Source organism: Carlito syrichta, unplaced genomic scaffold, assembly GCF_000164805.1.
Source record: "Carlito syrichta isolate Samal-C Ts95f unplaced genomic scaffold, Tarsius_syrichta-2.0.1 Scaffold308121, whole genome shotgun sequence".
In the NCBI taxonomy this organism is placed as follows: domain Eukaryota; kingdom Metazoa; phylum Chordata; class Mammalia; order Primates; family Tarsiidae; genus Carlito; species Carlito syrichta.
In genome coordinates this window covers 17,390-30,164 of record NW_007252217.1, presented here as the reverse complement: position 1 = coordinate 30,164, position 12,775 = coordinate 17,390, and positions in this window count along the sequence as shown.

Here is a 12,775-nt window from a genome sequence, read left to right as displayed (position 1 = left end):
TCACCTCAGCCTCCCAAAGGTGCGGGATTACAGGCTGAGCCACCGAGCCCGGCTTGAAGGTCAATTTTTAGAACTTTTAGGAATCACCACAATGAGTTCCACAGAGGCTGAACTAGTTTGCACTCCCACCAACAGTGTAGAAGTCTTCCCTTTTTGCCACATCTTCTCCAGCATCTGTTATTTTTTGAGTTATTGTTGATGGCCATTCTGACTGAAGTTAGTTGGTATCACAGTGTAGTTTTATTTACATCTCCTTGATGACTAGTGAGGTTCAATATTTCTTCATGTATCTGTTGGCTGCTCATATGTCTTCTTTTGAGAAGTGTCTGTTCATATCTTTTGCCCACTTTGTAATGGTGTTGATATTTTTTTTCTTTTCAGCACGTTTGAGTGCCTTGTAGATCCTTGATGTTAGGCCTTGTCAGACATGGAGTTGGCAAATATTTTTTCCCAGTCTGTGGGCTGTCTCCCTGCTCTCAATGGTTTCTTTGGCTTTACATAAGCTTGTCAGTTTAATAAGTTCCCACTTATCTATCTTATCTCTTATGGCCTGGGCACTTCGGGTTTTGATCAGGAATTGGTTGCCAGTTCCAACTTCCATAAGAGTGTCTCCTGCATTTCCTAAGGTTCTTACAGTTAGAGATTTTACAATTAGATTTGTGATCCATTTAGAGTTAATTTTTGTGTGTGGGGATAGGTAGGGGTCCCATTTTAATATTCTGCTTGTGGTCAGTCAGTTTTCCTAGCACCATTTACTGAATAGGTTCTCCTCACCTGAGTGGGTGGTGGAGGCTGTGTCAACGATGAGTTGGTTGAGAAATTGAAGTTTTGCTTCTGGAATCTCAATTCTATTCCATTGGTCTATATGCCTGTTCTTGTACAAATTCCAGGCTGTTTTGATTATTGTAGTTTTATAATATAGCTTAAAGTCTGGAAGTGTGATACCACCTGATTTTTTATTTTTATTTTTATTTATTTTTTTGCTGAGGATTGTTTTGGATATTCTTGGTTGTTTATGTTTCCATATGAATTCCTGTATTGTTTTTTCTAGGTCTGAGAAGAATGTTGCTGGTAATTTGATGGGTATTGCAATAAATCTGTAGATTGCTTTAGGTAAAATAGACAGCTTAATAATGTTGAGTCTTCCAATCCATCAGCATGGAATATTTTTGCACTTGATTGTGTCATCTTTGATTTCTTTGAGCAGTGTTTTGTAGTTTTCATTCTTAAGGTCTTTTACATCTTTGGTTAGGAAGATGCCAAGGTATTTCATTTTTTTGTGGCTTATTGTGAATGGAATTGTGCTTTTTATTTGGGTTTCTGTGTGTTTATTATTGGTGTATAGAAATGCGATTGTCTTTTGTACATTTATTTTATACCGAGACTTTGCCAAAGTTCTTTATCAGTGCAAGGAATTTTTCGGCAGATTCTCTTGTGTTTTCAAGGCATACAATCATCCATCTGCAAAGAGAGATAGCTTGACTTCCTCTTTTCATATTTGGATACCCCTGATCGCCTTCTCTTCTCTGATTGCTCTAGCTAGGACTTATAAAACTATGTTGAACAGGAGGGGTGAGAGTGGGCATCCTTGTCTTGTTCCATTTTTCAGGGGAAGTGGTTTCAATTTTGGTCTGTTTAGGAGAATGGACAGTCATGAATTTAGATATGCTTCCAATGTTCCAATATTAAGTGTTTTCTCCACATTTAAGATCTTTGCCAGAACCAGATGGCAAATTCCCTTAGAAGCAAGCCTTCTTCATTCGGTGCCTCAAAGAAGTTTCATATGTAACTTTGCAAGTAAAATAGACAACATATAGTTAAAAACCAATAAACACACAAGGAAACAAGGCACCATGAGTAAAAGCCAGAAACAAAAGGAAGAACATTTAAACATTTACACTTGCATATATAATGTATAAATGATCATCATTCAGATAAATGTAGTAACTCATGACCTTAGGAAACACTTTATTATCTTTTGGTAATAAACATTTCTTCACTATTCTTTTTAGAGTATAGAATGCTAAGCTTTACCGATAAGATAGTATGTATTGTTACATACTTATTAACGTTTGGGAATAGCGCAATATTAGCAAGGTGATCATTCCTGACAGACTACTTTTATTTTATTTAGGGAGGGAGTCTAAAGGCTAAAAATATGAACTCAAAATCAGACAAAGATATTCAACCTTGTTATATACTTGCCCAAGGTCTCAAAAAGTAGTATATTTAAACTATAAGCTTTGCAGTGTTCATTTGCAAAAAGGTCTTATAATTTCCATATTACCAATACTTATAATGGGTTAATATGAGAATTGAAACAAAAGCAGTTGAAGCATTTATCATAGCTTAGCATGTAATAATCTTTTGACTCATGCGAGCTGTAATACCCATTCTTTTCTTGTGCTACCCTGTAAGACACAGTAATTGTGTTATAAAGAAGAGTCATCTGCCCCCATTATAAATTAGTCCAGTTTATTCCATGCATTTACCCTTCATAGTTTCATGCCTCCTCAGTCTCCAGGTGAGTAAATTGGGCCTTTAACATATGTGTTTATAACCATGATGCATCATTGCACACTAGGTCTCAGGAAAATATAAGGGCTCATCTCTTATTATCAGATACTAGTATAGTGACAGTTGCACAGTCACACACCTTCACACTGCTTGGTATCAGTTACCCTATGACAGACTATCTCTCACATGGATGCCCTCCATACCTTTCTTGGGTTCTAACACTCCATACTATGCTGCCCTCCACACAAGTCTTGAACTCTGACACTTTATGCGAGTCAACCTCCTCCACCCCACTCCATGTTCTTGAGGTGGGAACAAAACCCCTCTCATTCTTCTCTGGTACATAATTACCCCATCCTGTCCTGTACATGTGAACAGAATGCAAACTTAGAGTTCCTACACCAGAGAGTTCAATATTTTATGAGCTATACCTCTAGCCATATGCATTTCCATGTAACCTCAAATTTATGAAATATCTTTGGGAACATTATACTATGCTCTGAACTATGTAGATATGTTAATTTTAAATGATAATGAAGTATACAATCAACTATTGCCCATACACTGATTTCAGATGCTCAGTTCTTTAAAACAAACAAAGGGTCTAACATCGATTTATTATACTCTATTTCTCTTCCATACTTCTTTTTTCACTTTAAGTGGAATTATCTGAAGAACATCCCTAAATGAGGAAATCTGTGTGCCTATATAGCATAAAATTCTTACCAATGTGATAAAATATATATTTGGAGATGGGGGCTTGCCCTACCTGATATAATTTTGAGTCTTTGGGAGCGCACCCCCTGACCAAGTAAATGACCAATCTGATGTGACTAATTTTCAGTGTACTCATTCATTTAAGAAACTTTTAAACCTAGGCTCAACTCTAGGCACTTGGGAACACAGTAATGAACAAAACAGACAAATTATATACTCAAATAGTGTCTGCATCATACTTGGCCCAGGGGAGGAACAGAGACAGATAAAACAATAATGCATATCAGCTACTAATAAGTAATGTGGAGAATCTAGTTTGGGAATGAACAAATAAGGCACAATGGAAATGGAGAGAGTTACTATTTTTTATAGAGCAGCCAGGGAAGTCCTCCCTGATAGAGAGACAATTGAGCAGAGACACGAAGAAAGTGAGCCATGCTAATATCTGAAGGAAAGACATTCCACGCAGAGAGAACAACAAATGTGAAGACCTAAAGTTAAGAGGACCCCAAAGAGGCCAGTGTGGCCACAGAAAGATGAATAAGGATAAAAGTAAAAGCAGATAAGAACAGAGAGAATGCAGATGATGTGAGACCTTGGAGGTCATGAAAAGACTTTTGGTCTTCTGTTGAAAGAAATGAGAAAGCACTAGAAGGGTTTCATCAGAGATGTGGCATGACTTGACTTTAAAAGCATTATTTTTGACTGTGTGGGCATAAAATAACACAAGGAGCAGGCAGAAAGACCACTTATAAGGCTATTGTGTAGTCCAAATATTGGCAGCTTAGACCAGAGTGATAGTAGTGGAAGCTAATACAGTGTTGAGTTACGGTACATAATTTGGAGGTGAAACCAACAGGATTAGAAAGGAGGACTAATGCCTCACTTATTTTATTAAACACTTTAGGCTTCATACATTTATCCGTAGCCATGGTAGCACATGCAGCTCATATTAGTTACTTGAGCCTCAGGGTGAATGAGTTTCTGATCCTTGTCTGGAACCAAATTTGAATAGAAAAAGAGAGGAGGAACCAGAGATACTGAGCAACTAAGAGGCATGAGAAGAATACAGAATATGTAGAACAGTACCAAAAAAAAATAAGTCATTTTATTTATCAATTATTTACTGAGCATCCATTTTTATACTGTTTGAGGGAGGGAAAAGAGAGTAAAAGAACATGATTTTTAAAAATCAACATGATGTGGCAACAATGAAGAGAGGTATTTTGTTGAAGACTATTATGGTTTAAATGAGTCCCCTAAATTTCACCTGATGGAAACTTAATCTCCAAATTCATCTGTTGATTAGAGAATGGAACCTATGGGAGGTAATTAGGATTAGATAAGGTAATCAGGTTAGGACTCCCATGATGGACTGGTGGCCTTATATGGAAGAGAGACCTGAACTAGCATGCTTACTCTGTCTCATCATGTGATGCCCCTGCCATGTTATGATGCAGGAGGAAGGCCCTCACATATGCCCAGTGTCATGCTCTTGGACTTCTCAGCCTCAAGAATCATGAACTAAATAAATTTCTATTTAGTTTGACTCTATTCTTTATAAGTAACCCAGTCTGTGATATTTAGCTATAGAAGCAGATTAAGACAAGTACAATTTCCATTGCCAAGGGAATTAAGTTACATCATGGATCATTAAATAAGTGCATGACATATCTTCTCTTTCCATGAATCTTATCTCTCTCACACAAAAAGAATCACTGAATTAAGAAGTCTTTGATTTCATAAAATTCTAACTTCACATTTGGAAACTAAACCTAGGGTTTCTAAACTTTTTATCCCACAGTATAATAAATATGATAATCCTAAATCTATTGTTAACAATTTTAGACAATAACTTGGGTCATAAAGGAAAACACCTCTTGAGAATTCAGTCTATATTTATTAATGATTTTTTTCTTTCTACTGTGAAGTCTCTGACATAGCAAAAATATCAAACCAATGGGTAGTAGAATTCTCATCTGCCCTGACAATATATGTCAATCACTAGATGAACTTCTGGAATGGGACAGAGTGGCCCTAGCACAAGTAAAATTAAGATGATGAGCAAGAAAGCAGATTTAGGGATAAAGCAAGATGGTAAGGCAAGAAGCAGCTTGTAGAAGCTGGATTCCATGACCAAAATATTAAAATATCTAAATAAGAAGATATCCTGGGAAAAATTATTTGGGATCACTAAGAGCAAAGAAATGAACAGGGGGCAAACTGGAATGTCTGTTCTGTTGAAATGTTTTTCCCGTAGTCTGAAGCATTTCATGCTGATACTTAGAAACCAGTTTCAGCCACTAAATTGACTAACCGACTTGGCATCGGTAAAAATCTATTAAATAAATATGTTTAGCACTGATTGAGAGGCCAATTATCTCTCAATCAATTACCAAAAAATAGAGTCATTTTCTCCAAAGTCTGACTACCCTATGCATTACTGGTGGAAGAGAAGTGGATTTCACAGAGCAAAACAAAGCTGCCACTTGGCTACATTGATCTCCAATGTTTTACCAGTTTGTAAAGCAAAATATGTCTTTAAACAGTTGTGAATTGCCCTTTTGTGATCAATAGTGGAACTTATGAGGTCTTTTTCCGCTACTTTAAGTTTTCACTTTGAATAGGAAAAAGCACCACCTTAGCCTAGAGTAAATAATAGCTACTGCTCATCCCAAATCCCAGGAAGCCCCAAAATAAAGCTGTATGTCTTTTATTTCTGGCAGAGAGGATGATCATAGAAATCTGCTTAACCACACTTTAAACAAATGAGCTAAACTTATACCATTAAAAATATCATGAGAATTTCATCAGAATAATAGGAAAAGCTCATCAACACACACACACACACACACACACACACACACACACACACACACACACACACACACACACACATGACAGTACTTTGCCCTTCCACATATTTTACAAACTTGGGGAATAGCAGATGGACCAGCATGGGAGGCAAGTGTGAAACATCTATGAAAGGCAAAGTAATTGAGGTAGTAAACCCATGAAACAATAATTTCCTCAACATATTCAACAGCATTTGCAAAAATGATAATTTTTTTTACATAATGAAATGCACTGGCAAAACCGGCAAATAAAATGGTAAAAGAGACGCAGAAAAATACAAGTGAGAGTTCCCTTCAACACACTAAAAGCACTTATGAGAAAATATAGCCGAAGAAAGAGTCTTGTAAGTTGTTGTTGTTGTTTTGGTTTTGCTGTTGTTTTTCTTGTAAGAAGATCTTAAATTTGTACTATTGTCCTCACAGAGTTAAGAGATTCTGATGAAGGGTATTCCCTTTAATGTCCCTATGAAGCAGGTAGAGGACTTAAAGTTATTCTATTCACTTCCATAGTAATGTCCATAGGGTGTACAGTAGAAGACTATGTTAAACTAGTCTTCTAGACTTGAGGATTTTCCATGCAGTTAACCCTTGTAGGCTTTGTACTTCCTTCCTAATAGTCAAATACACCCAATTTTTAAGAAATTAGAATGCAATGAGCAAGCTATAAGGGTGTATGTCAAAGAACAGCAAAGTTCCACAGTAGAATGGGGAACACCAGAGTAGGTTTTTGATACAATCTTAATACATGCAAGTGGACAGAATATTAAATAGGTCCAAGGTAGAAAGAATCCTAGACTTAACTCCATGACACATCTTTCATCTTCAATCTCTAAAAATAAAAAACCTGCAGAGAAATAATAAAAACTAGATCCTGGGAAAGATAAAAAGATTAGTCAAAATGTCAAATGCCCACCATGGGGAATTCACAATCTGAGCCCATTTTCTTTGCAAGGCTAGTTGATGGTCATTGCCACAATGTGGCTTGAGATGCAGAAAGGCCCACCACTTGAAAAGTAAGGCTGCCCACAGGCCTCTGTTTGCTCTTCATTTCTTTAGGTTAAAATGTTATTTCCGTCTTGAAACTTCTATTGGCTTCCTCATTCTTTGAAATACAAATATTTATATGATCATTCAGGAAATATTTATAGAGGGTTTATTCCATGACCAGCACTAGGGATAAAATTATGAGACAAGCAAAGCCCCTGCAACCTTCTAGTTAAGAGTGAAGCAAAAGTAACAACAACAATAATAATAGTGATAATAATAATAAGCAAGAAAAAATCAGACAGCAATAATTGGGCTAGGCTGAATTTCCAAATTGGGTGATATGACAGAAAGTAACTGACGGGCTATTTTAGATTAGGTAGTCTGATGACAGCCTTTATGAGAAGGTGCCACTTCAGATGCAGATGACAAGAGCCATACATGTGATTATCAGAGGGAAGAACATTCCTAGCAGAGGCAAAGGCTACTGCAAAGGCGCCATGTTGAGAAACAAATTTGCTCTTTGGGAGAACAAAAGCGAAAAGGAGGTTAGAAAATATAGAATGAGCTGAACCCAGAAAGACAGGAATGGTCTGAATCACACTAGGATGTATAAGCCAGAGGAAGGAGTTGGAGCAAAAAGGGATGCCTCTGGAGGTGTGTAGTTAGGTGGCTTATATTTAATAATATTCTTACTGCTGTATAGAGAATATGTTGCAAAAAGGCAAGAGAGGAAACAAGTTGCAGAAGTGATCAAGAGAAAGATAATGGTAGGTTGGCCCAGGGTGGTAGATGCAAAAATAGAAGTAGTTAGATGTAAATATAGAGTTGATTGAATGGACCTGATGATAGGTTTGATACAGGGGGAGGGACAAGAAAAGGAAGGAAGCATAAATGTTAGACTTTTGGTTTGGGTAATTGGTCAGATGGTGAGGAAAGGAAGGCTAAATGTAGGCTGGTTAGGGAATCAAGAGTTCTGCTTTGGTCACTAATTTTGAAATGTCTATTAAGCAACCACACTGAGATGTCAAGTAGGCAGCTGGATACAAGGGGCTGGGAAAGAACACATGTTAAATGGCCTAGAGTTCTCTCCTCGGTCTCCAGTGACTTATGTTTTGAAATTTACTTGGCCTGTTCTTTCTCTTACCTTACCTAGCTTTGATGAGGCTAGAATTACATAAAGTACATCAAAATACTTTATCTAATTATTTTCAGATAGCAAAATCCTCACATTTGGAATTATTATCATGACCACTTTCCATCAACTGTTTATCTGGCACATACTGTGTTAAACATTTCTCTATTGTAGAAGTTTCAGGAAATACAGATCATGTCATCTCTGCCCTCAAAGATACTGTAGCTTTTAATATGCTTATATAGTTTTTTAAAAAATTGAACCTGATCCTAACAATAATAAAAGGAAAAAAATCTCCAAAAGATTAGTATGTCACATGACTCCACAGTAACTGTAGGCAGCCACACAGACTCAACTTTACAGAATTTTATCGCATACCTAGCCAAGTAATCAATGCAAAATTGAGAGACTGTAGATTCCCTAGTGGTGGACCCACTGAAAAACTTCAGTGCCCCAAATATAATGAATACTTTCCCACTGAATGCCACGTGATTTCAAATTTCACAATTAGTTATTTCATGTTTAAATGTTTTTCAGCATGGTGGATAATGGTTTGCTCTTTTTGAGTCACTTAAGGTAATGTGAATGTGTGGACTTCAAATCATTTCTACTTTTAATGCTGGAAGAAATTGTTTAACCGTGCTTCTCTTCACATCCATACACACTTCAAACTCAAGTTGCAACCCTACTGTAGCTGTGAATAGATTTAGTCTTCTTTACAGATCTCAATGATTAGAAATTGATTGGTGGTAACACGGTAAATATCAGACCATTTCAGTGGCCAGATGACAGTACATATATTGAGTCTTTTCTTTTTTAAGCCATATCTCTCTGACAGCCCAGAATTACCCAGATGGAGCTTTGAGGCAGAGAGAGTTCCTACGTTCTGAATGCAGAGAATGTGACTGCCAGGGAAGGTTTGATGGCTATCATTTTCTAAAACAGCCTTAATTCCTAGGAGAGAAACTGGTAAAGCATTTAGTAATTCTATTGAAAAATCACTCTCACCATTTACATCTGAATGAGGCAATAAAAATGCAGGATATCTTATATTCCAATACTTTTCCAAAGACCCAGTAACAATGTTCAGGCACACAGGCTTGTCACCAAACTTGAATATTTTACTAGACTAAATAAAGAAGTGAGCAGGGAAACCTTGGATAAGCTAAAACTGGCTTGTCCTTACTGTCCTATTTCTGTCAACTTTTTAGTCACAAATCATTTATTAACATAGACAACTGCTGGGCTTGGTGGCTCAGCCTGTAATTCCGCGCCTTTGGGAGGCTGAGATGAGTGGATTGCCTGAGCCTATGGGTTCGAGACCCGCCTGGGCAGTGAGACCTCAAATCTACAATAAATTTTAAAAAAATCAGCCGGGCATGGTAGCGCATGCCTGTAATTCCAGCTACTTGGAAGGCTGAGGCGGAAGGATCACTGGAGCCCAGCAGATCGAGGCTCCGGTGGCCGGCAGCGGTCACTGCACTCCAGTCTGGCGACAGAGTGAGACTCTAACTCAAAAAAAGAAAAAAAAAATAGACAACTTACTGAGAACCTAATCATGTGCCAGGTCCTGTGTTAGGTACCATGGGTAGGGATAGTTTCCTATGACTGGTACAGGGAATTAACATAAACTAGGTGGCCTAAAACAACACAGATTTGTTCCCTGACAGATATGGAGGCCAGAAGTCTGAAATTAAGTATCAGCAGAGCCACATTCCTTTAGAGGCACTAAAGGAGACTCAATTCCATGCTCCTTCTAGCTGCCAGTGGGTGCCGGGTTCCTTGGCTTGTGGCCACATCATTCCAGTCTCTGCCTTCATCTTCACATCACCTTCTCCTCTGTGTCTGTTTTGTCCTCCGTGTGTCTCTTACAAGGTCTAGGGCTCACTGAGATAAGATAATCTCACCTTGAGATCCTTAATTACATCTGCAAAGGCCCTTTTTTCAAATAAAATAACTTTCTTCGGCTCTAGAAATTGGGATTTGGACATATCCTTTTGGAGGCCACCATTCATCCTATGACAGAAACAAAGATGAGTAAGATATAGTGTCTGCCTTTAAGAAGCACAAAGATTGGAAATATTTTAATGAGGAGACTGTGATCAAGAAGGACAATGACAGGAAGGAAGAGGAGAATCAGGATATGAAAGGCCCACAGGCTAAATTGTCAGAACCTGAATAATCAAGACATGATGATATTATTTTTAATACATCTAAAAATAATGAGCAGATGCACACAAGTCAACAGGACCAGCCTTGAAGGAAACAAAGGAGTCAGATGTTAGAAATTCATCTCTTCCTTCCAGATACATTTTAATCAGCAACCTAGCCAATCAACCTAAAACCCACCAGATGATCAAAGACAACAGCGCTCACCTAGTCTCTGAATTTCCATCTTCAAATAAGAACCTGGAATGTGGGTTGATCGGATAATAGATTCAACAACACTGAATAACAAAAATGAATTTTACTCTGACTGAAACTGGGAGGAGTGCTAGATAAGCATGTTAAGAATGAGCACCAGAGACGAGAAAGACCTTTACAATGAAAATTACAAAACACTGCTCAAAGAAATCAAAGTTGACACGAACAAGTGGGAAAATATCCCATGCTCATGGATCGGAAGAATCAACATTGTGAAGATGTCCATCTTACCTAAGGCAATCTACAAATTCAATGCAATACCCATTAAATTACCAACAACATTCTTTTCAGACCTAGAAAAAAATAACACAGGAATCCATATGGAAACACAAACGTCCAAGAATAGCCAGAACAATCCTCAGCAAAAAAAAAACAAAGCAGGTGGTATCACAATACCAGACTTCAAACTTTACTATAAAGCTACAATCATCAAAACAGCTTGGTATTGGTACAGGAACAGGCATATAGATCAATGGAACAGAATTGAGATTCCAGAAGCAAAACCTCAATTTCTCAACCAACTCATCTTCGACAAAGCCCCCACCACCTACCAATGGGGAGAGGAGAACCTATTCAGTAAATGGTGCTGGGAAAATTGGCTGACCACATGCAGAAGATTGAAACAGGACCCCTATCTATCCCCATGCACAAAGGTTAACTCCAAATGGATCAGAGACCTAAATGTAAAACCTTAAACCATAAGAACCTTAGAAAAGGAAGGAAATACCCTCATGGAAATCGGAACTGGCATCCAATTCCTGTACAAAACCCAAAACCCACAGGACTTAAGAGAGAAGATAGACAAATGGGACCTTATTAAACTGACAAGCTTCTACAAGGCCAAAGAAACCATCAAGAGAGCAGGGAGACAGCCTACAGACTGGGAAAAAGTATTTGCCAACTCTAGGTCTGACAAAGGCTTAACATCCTGGATCTACAAGGAACTGAAACGTACTGAAAAGAAGAAAACAAACAACCCCATTATAAAATGGGCAAAAGATATGAACAGACACTTCACAAAAGAAGACATTAGAGCAGCCAACAAACACATGAAGAAATGCTCAACCTCACTAATCATCAGGGAGATGCAAATCAAAACCACACTAAGATACCACCTAACTCCAGTCAGAATGGCAATTATCAACAACTCAAAAAATAACAGCTGCTGGAGAGGGTGTGGTGAAAAGGGAACACTTCTACACTGTTGGTGGGCGTGTAAACTAGTGCAACCTCTGTGGAAAGCAGTGTGGCGATTCCTAAAAGCTCTAAAAATTGACCTTCCATATGACCCTGCAATCCCCCTACTGGGAATATACCCTGAAGAACACAAATCACTCTATAAAAAAGATACCTGCACACGTATGTTTATCACAGCGTTGTTCACAATAGCAAGAACCTGGAAACAACCATGCTGCCCATCAAAAGAGGACTGGATTAAAAAAATGTGGTACATATACACGATGGAATACTACGCAGCCATAAAAAAGAACAAAATCATGAATTCTGCTGCAACCTGGATGGAACTAGAGTCTATAATACTGAGTGACCTCTCACAGAAACAAAGATCCGAATATCACATGTTCTCACTCATATAATGGACCTTGAATATCCAATGCAATACTATAAGAAAATGACTGACGGTACTGGGAAACTATGGGGGAAGGGGGATGGGATTAACAGTATCTGTCGGGGGATGGGAAAACACCTCTTATCAACAGGGTGCCTGAATGAAACGTAATTGTACACCTAACCCTTAACTGTACCCCACAAAACCATAATAAAAAATACTGATTAATTAAAAAAAAAAAGAATGAGCATCTGCTCAGTATAAAGGCTGAGGCAAGGCTGATGGAAGAGAAACTCAGTCCACTGATGGAATGTGACAGCCTGAAGAAGTCACTATCATATGCGTTGTGCAGAGACATGTCTGATGCCTCAAAGAGTCAAACTGATCGTGGATCTTTTCCAACAAGACAATGAGACTTGTGTATGAATCTTCAGAAAACTGTGGTTTTGAGGACTAGGTTTTGACCTATGTCCACTCCATTTCATGCCCTGAAAATGCATTCTCCGACAGCTGTCATCACTTTCTTTTTCCTTGCGACTAACTTTGTTTCCAGTTAGAAAGTACATCATCTGACAT